The sequence below is a fragment of the Tinamus guttatus genome, unplaced genomic scaffold (assembly GCF_059628265.1).
Source record: "Tinamus guttatus ecotype Peru unplaced genomic scaffold, ASM5962826v1 Tinamus_guttatus_pri_ptg000198l, whole genome shotgun sequence".
NCBI classification, from domain to species: domain Eukaryota; kingdom Metazoa; phylum Chordata; class Aves; order Tinamiformes; family Tinamidae; genus Tinamus; species Tinamus guttatus.
Genome location: NW_028288732.1, coordinates 1,555,566 through 1,567,176, shown reverse-complemented (window position 1 = coordinate 1,567,176; position 11,611 = coordinate 1,555,566).

Sequence of the window (11,611 nt, the reverse complement as noted above, 5' to 3'; positions counted from 1 at the left end):
ATTTTCAAACATGAAAAAGCGTAAATGACAGCTTTATTTATTTGTGTAAATGAACACACCAATGAAATAAGATACAAGATTGACAGCGTTGGGAAAAGAAGCTCTCTTTGTTTCTATAAAAGAGACGTGGCTTACAGCTGTGCTATTACTTGCTTTCTTCCATGTCACTTCGCCACCTCCGTCTCCTAAGAGGGCAGCTGCAACAAAGTGAGGGCAGGTTAGAGACCTGGTGTATGCAATCCCTCCTTTTTCTTCTGAGATAACTAAGGTTACTGTTGGCAACAAGGAGATGATGACTTGACACCCGTCATCCAAGAAAGGTAACTATTAGTTTACTCAGAAAGGCAATACTGAGCTACCAGACGGGAACAGTTTTCTGTCCCTGTCTGTCGAGGCTGGAGCTCGGCTATCCAGGCCTCTCTGACAGAAACTTTATGCTGAGAGCACAGCAGTCTCAAAACCACTGAAGAACCATTTACTTGTAAAGTATAAGAAACATCTGCCAGAGCTAAAAGAAATGCTTAGCTATATATTGAGATGGTGGATTCTTAGGCTCAGATTACAGGAAAAAAAAAAAAACATTAGCAGTGAAAGTCACAAGATTTATCCTAATTTATCAGATTATTTCCTCAGAAACTCTCCTTTTGAGCTGCTCTTCAACAGAAGAACAAATGTGTAGACTTCAATGCTTAATAAAGCTAAAAGCCTCTCCCTGGGGTAATTGAAATTTTTCTATCAAAGGGTGGATAGACCTGGTTGCAGCTGCAACAAAGAAGAAACATATAAAGCCAAGTGGAAAGCAGTTAGACAGCATTGGTGGTGTAGGACCATTGAACAGGGTCTTGCTAATTGGAATCTATAGCACAGGACATTCAACTACATGCTGGGCAAATGACCCTGAAAGTTTCAAGTCTATCTAGCATAAAAAAAAAAAGTTCAGATGTAAAAATAATCATACGAATGATGGATTCTGTATCCTTGAATGGGCATAACCATCCAGAGATCTGGGTAACCGGCAAATTTCTTTTTTAAATAAGGCCCTTTGAGTCCCATATATGCATCTACTTTCACAAGCATTTCAAAACCCGTCTTCTAATAATTTCACACAGAGCTTTCAGAGAAGCAATGTTCAAAAGAATGAAAGTAATGAAACACAGCAAAGTTTTACATTTTTATTTCTGTACTTTGGGAAAATTTCTATTGAAGACAGAAGGCAGCTCAAATTGGAATTTCTTTACTGCCAACAAAAATGTGTAACTCTTGATCTAATGGAAAATTAGAGAGATTGAAAAGCAGAAGTAGACTTAGGAAAGATTTCAGTTACAGCAGGATGCAGCCCTTAATGCATTTGTAGTTCAAACTGTGATGTCTAAGGAGATCTAAATTGCTCCAGAGTGTGGAATTTAGGCACTTTGAGGTTTTCTTTTCTCAGAGGAACGTGTATGGATCGCTAGGACCCCAAGCTTTATTGTCACATATCTAGAAAACATAGCTTTTATTTTAAAATAAAATGCCATATAATGATGAAAGTGCACCGTTCTTAAAACATTTGTTGTGTGAATTAAAAATTGACGAAAATTGTGCCATACTTGTGATTTTTTTCAAAGTCCCTAGTCCTCCAATGAGTCAAGTAATCATATTCTTATTTTGTATTGAAAAAAAAGGATTATTGACATTGTTATTGATATGCAAAGATTCTCTTTCTTAATATCTAAAGTTTCATTCACACTCTTTAGCTCTGTGAGCTGAAGTATTTTATGCGCCACAGCTTCACGAGGAAAGAGTGGGATTACACCTGCACTTCACAGTGTGGTGACATGCAAGGAATGGCAAGAGGGCTGGGCCGTTGGAGCCGCTTCTCCCACGCCGGGAGCCGGGCAGGGCTTCCTGGCTCGGCTGGAACACCCCAGTGTTCAACACAACTTCCAACACAAATGTTGCGCGTTGGCGACGCGCGGCGCTGCGCGGCGTGGGCAGGCTCCCCCGCCTCGACAGCGAGAACTGTGTTTGAATCCTTGCACCAAGTCAGGTGAGAAAGAGGTTTGAGCTTGGCTCTTCCACATACCACTGAACATCATGTTAGATATGAATTAGCCTCGTAGGTTTACACTGTTGAGGCCTTCTGCCACCATTTCTTCTTCCCTTTTTTTTTTTTAATGAGAGAAAGCATGTGAATGTCAGAGGCGGAGCTGTATCTATAATCATGTATTTTATATATGCCCCAGAACTGCTCTTTCCTCCTTGCCGTTCCTCATCAATCACCTGTGTTTTATCTTGCTGTCCTCCTCTCTTTCCTCTTGTTTTTCACTCATCATACATTTCTTTCTCTCTGCTTCAAAGCCACCTTCATCAAATTTGAACTTTTCTTTCTTCCTTTTCAACTCCTTTCCTTCTGCTATTCCTCCTGCTATTCCTCTTTTCCTTGTTGTTCTTGTCTTTCCTCATTCTATCATGTCTCATCCTTGTTTCTATTTCTTTTCTTCCATATTTCAGCTCTTTCCATTTAATCCTTGTCTGCCCTTCCTTTTGACGGCACTTTAATGTATTCTGTTTCTGACAATTAGCCATTTCTTCCCCACTGTCTAAAGTAGCATTTTAAGTGCTGAGCAGAGGAGCTCCTTTTAGAAGTGCCAATCCAGCCCCGCAGGAACCAGTCCAATGCCACAGAGAACCAGTGGGCATGTACATTTGTGGGGCACAGGGGCAAGAGCAGGTGAAAGCACCCTCCATTTTTAGGACTCAGATGATGAGTCTTGTTGCAACAAATCACTGGCAAAATCAGGAAATGCACTTTCTAATATGCCGGACAGATAACCTCAAGCTTTTGGTATCAGACCTTAAAAAAAAAAAAAAAAAAGAAGCATGCTAAAGACATGAGGCTGTGAGCACCTGTGCAATAATCTTAGAATCATAGAATCATAGAAGGCTTAAGGCTGGAAGGGACCATTATTGACCAGGCAAAAAAGAATGGGCAGCTTTGAAATATTCATCAGAACTGTCTACTTTAGCACCAAAGTAGCTTCACGAGTTCCCCTTTTCATCTCATCAGGTAGGCTGTCAGGGGAAATACCATGCTATTAATGTAATAGTATTTTTAGAAGGCTGGAAAAAATAAAGGCAAGAGTCTAGATTTCATCCTATCATCATCAGTAGCAAGTATGATACAACTGGAGCACATGTGCCAGAATTGTCTTTAGTGAGACAGCAATCACTATAGCTTCAGAAAACATATTTTAACTTCTGGGTAACATATTTACTGAAAAACTCTCTGTCCCTTTCTGCCTCATTGTGTATATGGAGTGTTTCTGATGCATTGCTAGCTACTTGCTAGCTGCCAGTAGTCTCTTTGCTCTTCCACACTGAACTTTTTCACCTGGGTTAATCTGTACATCCTCTGCTACTCCAGATATGTCTTTGTTAAAATGCTGCTGTTTCATTTTTTGATGTCCTATGGCCCTGAATTCCTGTATTTCAGATCATGTACCTGTGATAGCAAAGTGCCTGGTGCTGTGTCTCTGGCAAACCTTCAGGCAGGACTTGAGTGCCCTCTCTTTAGAGCACTTTGTCCAGTCCAGCCCTGGAACGCAGGTATCTACAAGACACTGACAGCAAACTTCAGGATGGTCTTGATGTCAAGACAAAATAGAGGCAATCAATAGACTCGCCTCAACATAAAGGATCAATATACAAGCAGTAATAAAATAAAAATAATATTTTCCTTTCCTACTTTCCATTTAAAGTATTCAAAAGCCAGGAATGATTCATCGGGGTTCACTATCGGGGTTCCACTACAAAGGTGGAAGGATATATCTCTGAATGCCTGGAGACCAAAACTTCCAGGATTGTATTTCTAAAGCTCATGCCACGACAGGCCTTTCCACACCATTGCAGATTACTGGTGATTTTACAATAGCTGTATTAAAAAAGCCATGCTGTTTAGTGTGTGGGGGAAAGAACAAATATGTGGGTCTTAGTAACATCTGCTACACCATTTTCGTAAAGCCACTAATTATTTTTACATCCTGCCTGTCCTGGCAAGCAATTATTTAATAGCACTTGAGCTTCCATGACAACAGCAGTTCATCCACCAACAGTCAGTCATTGGTGAGCAGAACGTGGTTGCAGCAAGCTTCATTTTCACACACCACAGGGACTCTTACTATGGTGTTTGCAACTGCAGATCCAGACTAAGCTCTGTGCAATTTGTAGAAATATACTCCGTGTCCTGACATTCTCCTCACCTGATCACTCTTGTTTTGCATCCTTATCCTCTGCCATCACTCAGATCTAGTTCACTGAACTCAGAATTAAGGCTCCACTGACTGAGGCTGCTTTTAACTCATGTCCGGTAGAAATAACAGCCGGATTTAATTTTCCAGCATTTCCTCTAGCATAGCTGTATCATATTGGCATCCAAAACTGCTGAGGCAGATTAATCTGCTGCTCAGCTGCCAATTCACATGTGACATCCTATTCATATTAAAGACTATCATGATCACAGTTCCTAGCAGGGTGTCATCCAGGCTGCCTGGCAGCCTTTTGAAAAATGACAAAATAAGGCTTGACTATGGCATGGCAGCAAAGGAATCACAATGTATGTTAATGTGACTGGAAGGTCTCCTGTTCCCTGTTGGTTCTGGTACATCTTCCACTGTACATCAGGATGGAAAATCCCGAAGCAGCAGTGGGCTGTGGGCCTCCATCCAGAGTGATGCACGGTGAGACTGAATAGCCATATGTTTTGTACTGGCTAGCTAGAAGAGCACCGTAAGTTAGCAAAACAAAGCAGTAAGGATGTGTATGTAGAAAGGCACAGTGATTTGTTGTTGTTGTTGTTTGTTCATTTAGGCCAATATTTGTCCTACTTACGTTCAAGCACTTAGCTCAATTGCCTCGATAAGAAATGTAGGCTTTGTGAAGTCTTTCTGTTGTCAATGAAGAGAAGCAGGCATTTTTTCTCAAGACATTTTCCCCCCATATGTCTCTTTCCATTGATGTGAGATGAGGGTAACTCTGATCAGTAGTGTAAACATCTCAGTTAAGAGCTTAATAAAATGTCTAAAGAGGTGGGATGAAGTTGAGGAAAAAGGCAATTTAGCATCGGAACTGTATGGAAAATTTCTTAAGAGTGTCAGGAAGCAGAGGGCCTGTCCTTACTAAGTTTTCAACTTAAACGTTGTGGCAAGAGGAGGAAGTTAAAAGACAGAAAAGTGATATCAAAATATAAAGCCTATATGAAGATGTAAAAGTGACAACCATAACTACATAATATCATTGACCAGATTAAACTAGTGTGGTTTCAAAGCCTGCTCACTTTGACCAGTGATCATTATCTTTTTAATTGTCTTAATTATTTCACTTTGTTATTAAATTCATATAATTTTGGAAATGGAATCAGATGTACTTGTATTCAGATACACATATTTACTTTCTTCAAAAGAACTAAGACAAGAACAGTAAGTTTATCAGTGTAATATTACAAAGTTAAAATGTAGTATATATGATGAAGATTATCCTGATAGAATTTATTACAAGAAAACCAGCCTAACAGATTAATGTAATGGTGGGCGTTAGCATCAGTAAGCTCGTGATGCTAGGTTCAAAATTACATTGCCTTTCTTTTCTAGGGAAAAGTGAGGGGGGAAAAACAGCAGGAAAAACAACAGGAACAAATTTTATTTATTCCTAATAAAAAAGCTATTAAATTACAATGAAACCCTATTATGGCTAAGGGACAAACTGAGAAAAACAAGAAAGTTTTATTTAGTTGCATTAAGTGAATGGTTTAACTACGTTGTTTGGATTTGTTAAAACACTCTTGGCGAGCCTACCTGAGGATTCACCAACACGAGTACACGTTTGCAATGAGTTGCCTAATCCTTTGGCACAGGCAGGTTGTCCTTTGCCTGTTCTTAAACTCTTCTGTAGGGTTTAAGATTTTGATGGGCAAGCAGTGGAGAAAAGTTTTTCATTATTTTTTCGATGTGCATGCTGTTGTATGTTTATGGTAGGAAGGCGCAGTCAAAGCAGTGATACTTGCCATGATGTTTGCTTGGCCTGGAGCCCACGAGGTGCTCGTTATTGCGAGTGCGGATACAGGCTTCGTTTTGACTCTCGATAGCTGTGATATGAAAACCGTAGTTCTTCAGGGAATGGGGCTCCTAGGACTGTGGAAGGCAGGACATAACTCGGCTTAAACTCTCCTAAATATAATTCTATCTTATCTAGTTTAACTAATCTGAGCAGTATGGGAATATTTGTGGTGAGAGAAGTAACGAAGACAGGTTTTAAGTGAAATATGCTAACTAAAATGTATTTTTAAACACTAATACGCTTAACTGCGTGGCATGCAAACATGTTAGAACATAGCTTAGAAAGAAATATAACTAATGCAGCTTTAAATACAATTCAGATATACTATTTAAATCACTGTAGGACAAGGAGTCCAGTGACAGTGCAGCAACGAAGTTGTTCACATCTTAATGACAGTATATGGAAATCTTTGTGTATTTTATTAATATTTACTAATTCAGGGCCATGTATTTCTTGTGGTGGTAAGCATTCATAAATCACAGGGGTGGATGTCTACAGGCTTAACTGAATGATGAATGGTAGAGTTGCATCCTCATGTTCTAATGCAAGGCCGCGTTAGGTTATTACAGGTCCACGTGTGACCTGTATATGCTTTGTTCTTCGTATATTATTAAAAAAACCCACACAAATACATTGCTCCAGTCTGTATTTTTTAATCCAGAGGAATTAGATAATGAATAAAATGTGGTTTGGCTCACCAGTCCGTGTTGGAGGAGGCTACATAATTAAGGGAAAGCGGGAAGTGGAGGGAACCTCACCATGATTTCATGCTACCTCAGTCGTCCCTCTCTCATGCTGGGGCTGCTCTGTGGCTTGGAACAAAGTCAAACACAGCCTGGCCATTTTGATCAGCTCAATCCATACTCACATTCAAAAGAAACAGAATTACAGTGATGAAAATTAGCAAACCAACTGAACTCCATGAAAAGCTGCTCTATGAATGGATGAGCTTCAGACCAAAGCACAAAGTCCACTGAACAGCCCCATTGCCCTTTATGTTCATTGAAATTTCAGGAAAATGATTTTGCAGCTTCCTTGCATTGAGGTAAATTTTCCCCAATAATGGTAGTGTCTAGACATTCTCATCAGTCCATGCACAGAAAGGCCGCTCAAGATGAGGGTAACTATCCCAGCATGGGGGCTTTGTGCCAGAATGATCATTGCGCCCTGTCGCAGGTGTTGTCTGGAGCTCCTCTCTGCTTTCAGAATGACATCCAACTTTTTGTTCTATTTTGCTTGCTTTCCTATGCTACTACTGACAAAATTAGGAAGACCAGGCAGGGAATGGTAAATCAGAAGCTCATCCAGTTTGAAAAAACGAGACTTAGATGTTGCCTTTCAGCGTAAAATTACTTTCCACGTAGTAGTCTGTTGTCTGAATGTGTAGTTTTATTTTGCTGAGCACGTGTATTATCTTGTGAATTTTGAGCAAATGAAACTTGGATCCACATTACTCATGATTGCTTCAGCATAAAAGCAGAGTGTAGCCAAAAATGATTTTCTTCTAACACTGGCTCCTCATGTCTTCCTTATATAATTTAATTAACTCAGTGGCTTTTTCATTTTCAGAGTCCAGTAATAGGAAATAAAATATAATAGTAAACACCTTCTGCATTTTGTGAATTATTAATTTTAATCCTACTAATCCTACAGGGATTTTTAACCCTGTAACCGTGAAAGATTTTAGGTCCGCTGTGTCTAGGCACAGAAGGATAAATGTGTGCTATCAGTTGTAACGCACCCAAAATAAACTAGCACCGATGATTCTCCCTTTCAAGACAGGTATAAATGATTATGAACATTTATTTACAATAAAAATACACTTATTATTTCTCCTTGCTCTGATTTCAATACCAGACAGAAGGTTTTCAACTGCACCGCTCAAAAATGTTTTTACATACACTCACTTAGCAACACCTTTTGTGGGTCCTATTTTCAGAAGCGGTGTCTGCTTACAGTACTTGCACATGGAGCTCGGTATGGCGTGCTACGCACAAATATTCATTCATTTGTAAAGGTCAGGAATGCATCTGTAAGTGGCTGCCAAAAATAAAAATAATAAAAACCCCTTTAGTTCAATATTCAAATACTGAAAAAAAATCATGGTGAAAGATAAAAGGAAAAATAACAGAAGTTTCCTTTATTTTTTTTTCTATTGTTAGAAACCAGGGGCCCTTTATGCAGCACAATCAGAGCTGCCCATCTGTATCAAGCCAATATGCCTTAATGTTCGCTTGGTGCCGCAAAATTTGTCCCCAGATCTAATAGCACAAGTCTGTCGGAGCTGGCTGACATCTCCCAAATTTACTGCTGCTACCTAAGTGCAATATGCGGCATAAAGAAAACATACAAGCAAATAAAAAAATAAAATATTGGAAAAGTATCATTTTTAAAAGAACCTCTCCGAAATCCCCTCCATCTTGAACGATGAGGTATGCATAGTCTGTCTACTTGTATGTCATACAGTGCTGTCACTTGGTAAGACCTAGGAGGCCAAGCTGATCTCATCTCGTAACGTCCTCCAAACATTCCCCAGTTCGCTCTACGGAGGAGGCCGAGCAGTTCACAAAGGAGGGTCTAAGAGCGTTTGCCAAAGCTCCTGAAGCTGCAAGTCTCTGGGCAGATCTCTCATAGGTATCAGCCTTCTGCCAGAATTTCAGACTGTGCCAGTCAGCTAAAGTTTTTACCCACTTAAAGGAGAGGCTGGATGAATTTTTTATCGTTATTGTTATTTTATGGCACAAGTAAGCATTTTTCTTCATAGTATGCAATAAAAACCCCAGGTAATTACACTTTGGGTATGCAAGCAGAGGCACAGGTCTGAACTTATTTGTAACCTTGACTTTTGCCTATTTTGGGGGAAATGTATTAAGAAAAATATATAAAATTAAACTATTGATTAGCTGAATAGCAGTTCCCAAGGGCAGTCAATTTATGCACCTTTCTATGCTGAATATAATTTTATGTAAAAAGAATTCTGTTGTGAGAAGTTACGCCGTTAATTTTCTGGTTGTTTCTCTTTTTCTTGAATTCCCTGAATCACTTCTCTGTGAAGATGGCTGAAGCTTTCCTAGCTTGGGATGAGATGAGGCACAGGGCATGGTAACAGACTGTAACATTAAAAGGAAGCAGCATGACAATTCCATTCTGATGTTCAGTATAGCACTGATGATAAGATTTCCCTGAATTCATTTTTTGTCTTAACTGGAGCATATCCAATCTGAATTTTAAAATTGCTAGTGATAGGGATCTAAAGAGCCCCGTATTAATTTTTGTCCTAAATGGGTACTGCAGACTACAGGCAAAAATCAGTCTTTTGAAAATACTGAATTGCTCCTATATTGTTTCCCTGTGAGTTAAGTCCTTGTTTTTGTGGCTCTTTCTTGAACCCTCTCCAGTTTCTTCCTGTATTTTAGACAGTAGAATTGGGGGTGGGTGGAGAAATGTTTTTTGGAAGTCTTCCGAAGTCTTCTATCTTTATATTACCTGTGATATATAACTGTCATGAATGCTTTTTCCATCCTAAAAGTAGCATTAGCTTTACTATTTTTTTTTGTTTTGAAAGAACCTCCCTCAATCTTCCATTTTAACCTCTATCCAATTTACTAATTGTAACACACAGTGTATACCCTTTTGGAGTCTAGTCATGTTGCATCTTACATAACTTGAATCTTCCTTTCGTAGTTTACCTTGCTGTGTTTGAAGACAACAATCATAAGCCTGTATTTTGGTAGCTTAAAGAAACCAACCCCTTTTCTGCCCTTTCTGACCAAGTGCCCCAAGGCTACGCTGTCCTGCTAATTCATTTACTGTCCTTTGGGCATGACGAAGCTTCCTGGCTTTCCCTCCTGCACTGCAGAACAGTTTGAACTGAGCGTTCAGAGAGTGGTTCTGCTAGACTGATTCATGGCACTATGGGCAGGGCGCATAAATGCGAGGTGATCTAAAACCTTTGCCTTTTGCTCCCTGACGGGAACTGTTATGTATAATATATGCGACAGTATCATTGTGAGTGTGGCAAAATGAAAAATAAATAAATAAATAAAGGACCTTAAGTAGTCTCTTAAAAAACATGGCTATTATCAGAGGAAGACTGTGGTTTCCCAAACCTGAGTAGACAGAAGATCCTCCCTTTCCTTCTTACTTCATTACATATTTAAGGTAATTTAACTTAGTAGCTACTTCTAATCTATACTAAGTGGAAACTGCATTTCGAACAGCTTCATCTTCTCCAAGCTAACTGGAGCCCTTTTATACTCCCAGTTGCGCCCAGTTGTAGCAATCTGCCTCAGTATTAATCTGTAAATAACCCTGTCGCTGTAAGAGCCATCACGTGCATACTTTCAGAAAAACAAATTTAATCAGGCAAATTCAGATGCAGATTACACTGGCTCAAGCGGGTTCTCGTTATCATTATTGACCAGAACTGTCTGCTCTATTCCAAATATGGACATCTTAGCACCTCACGCAGCTCTCAACTATTTTCTTCCTGATATGTGTCCTGGTTTTATTCCTGAGGACAAAACCTCACACGCGGTTTGGTTTTGCTTTTTAAAAAACCCTGTGTGCCGTTTGTTAACAGTTAACATGGAGAAACTGTTTTGGAAGCTAAATAAACCCATCTCAGGCTGCTTATTCATGTTGAAGCCATGAAAGCTTTTGGCATGCAATTTTGGTAGTGCTTCACACTGTCGGCTTTCATCGGTTATTCTGGAGGGTCCCAAGCATCTCTACCATAGGAAAGAAGGCATCTACAGCTTGGGAAGCAGCTCCTCCCTGCTTAGGCACCATTTACGACATAAATTATGGGTCATTTCTAAAGATTTAGACAATATTTACGCTAGAAGATATCACCCACATTCCTGTGAGATAAACATGATGTGAGAACGCAGATGTTCTTGCAAACAGCATGGGAAAATGGAAAATCATGTAATTGCTTTTTTTTTTCCCCCACTACCTCATACCCAATGAAGATGTGAGTTACAGAGTGAAAAAAAAACCCACGGTGTTCTCTAGAAAGGGCAGAGCCCGTGGCTTTTTCTTTTTTCAATTGTGTCTCATTTCCCTTTCTCTTTCACCACGATGACTCAAGGCTCTCCGGCCCAGTGGGCTCAGCCCTGTAGATGAGCCCCAGCTCTCTCCTAAGGCAGCTCCGTGACGAGCGTGGGCACCCCAAAACGGTCAAAACGCGGTTATTTACTGCGGTTCCCCTTGGATCCGCAGAAAGGGCAGAGTGGACAATGTTGTGCGTTTTTGATATCGACTACCACAAAGCCCAACGGCACGTGGCGGAGGCCCAGGCCGCTCACCGGCCCGCCATGACTAAGCTCCCGCGGGCAGCGCTGAGCCCCGGGGCCCGGCCCTGCCGCGAGGGCCCCGGCGGCGGCCGCAGGAGCCGCCACCCCCTTCCCCAGCGCGGGCGGCCCGGGAGCCGCGGGCACCTGCGCCTCGGCGGGGGGGGCGCGGGGCCCGCAGCGGCGCGCGAGCCGCACCCGGCCCGTCCCACTGCTGCGGAGGG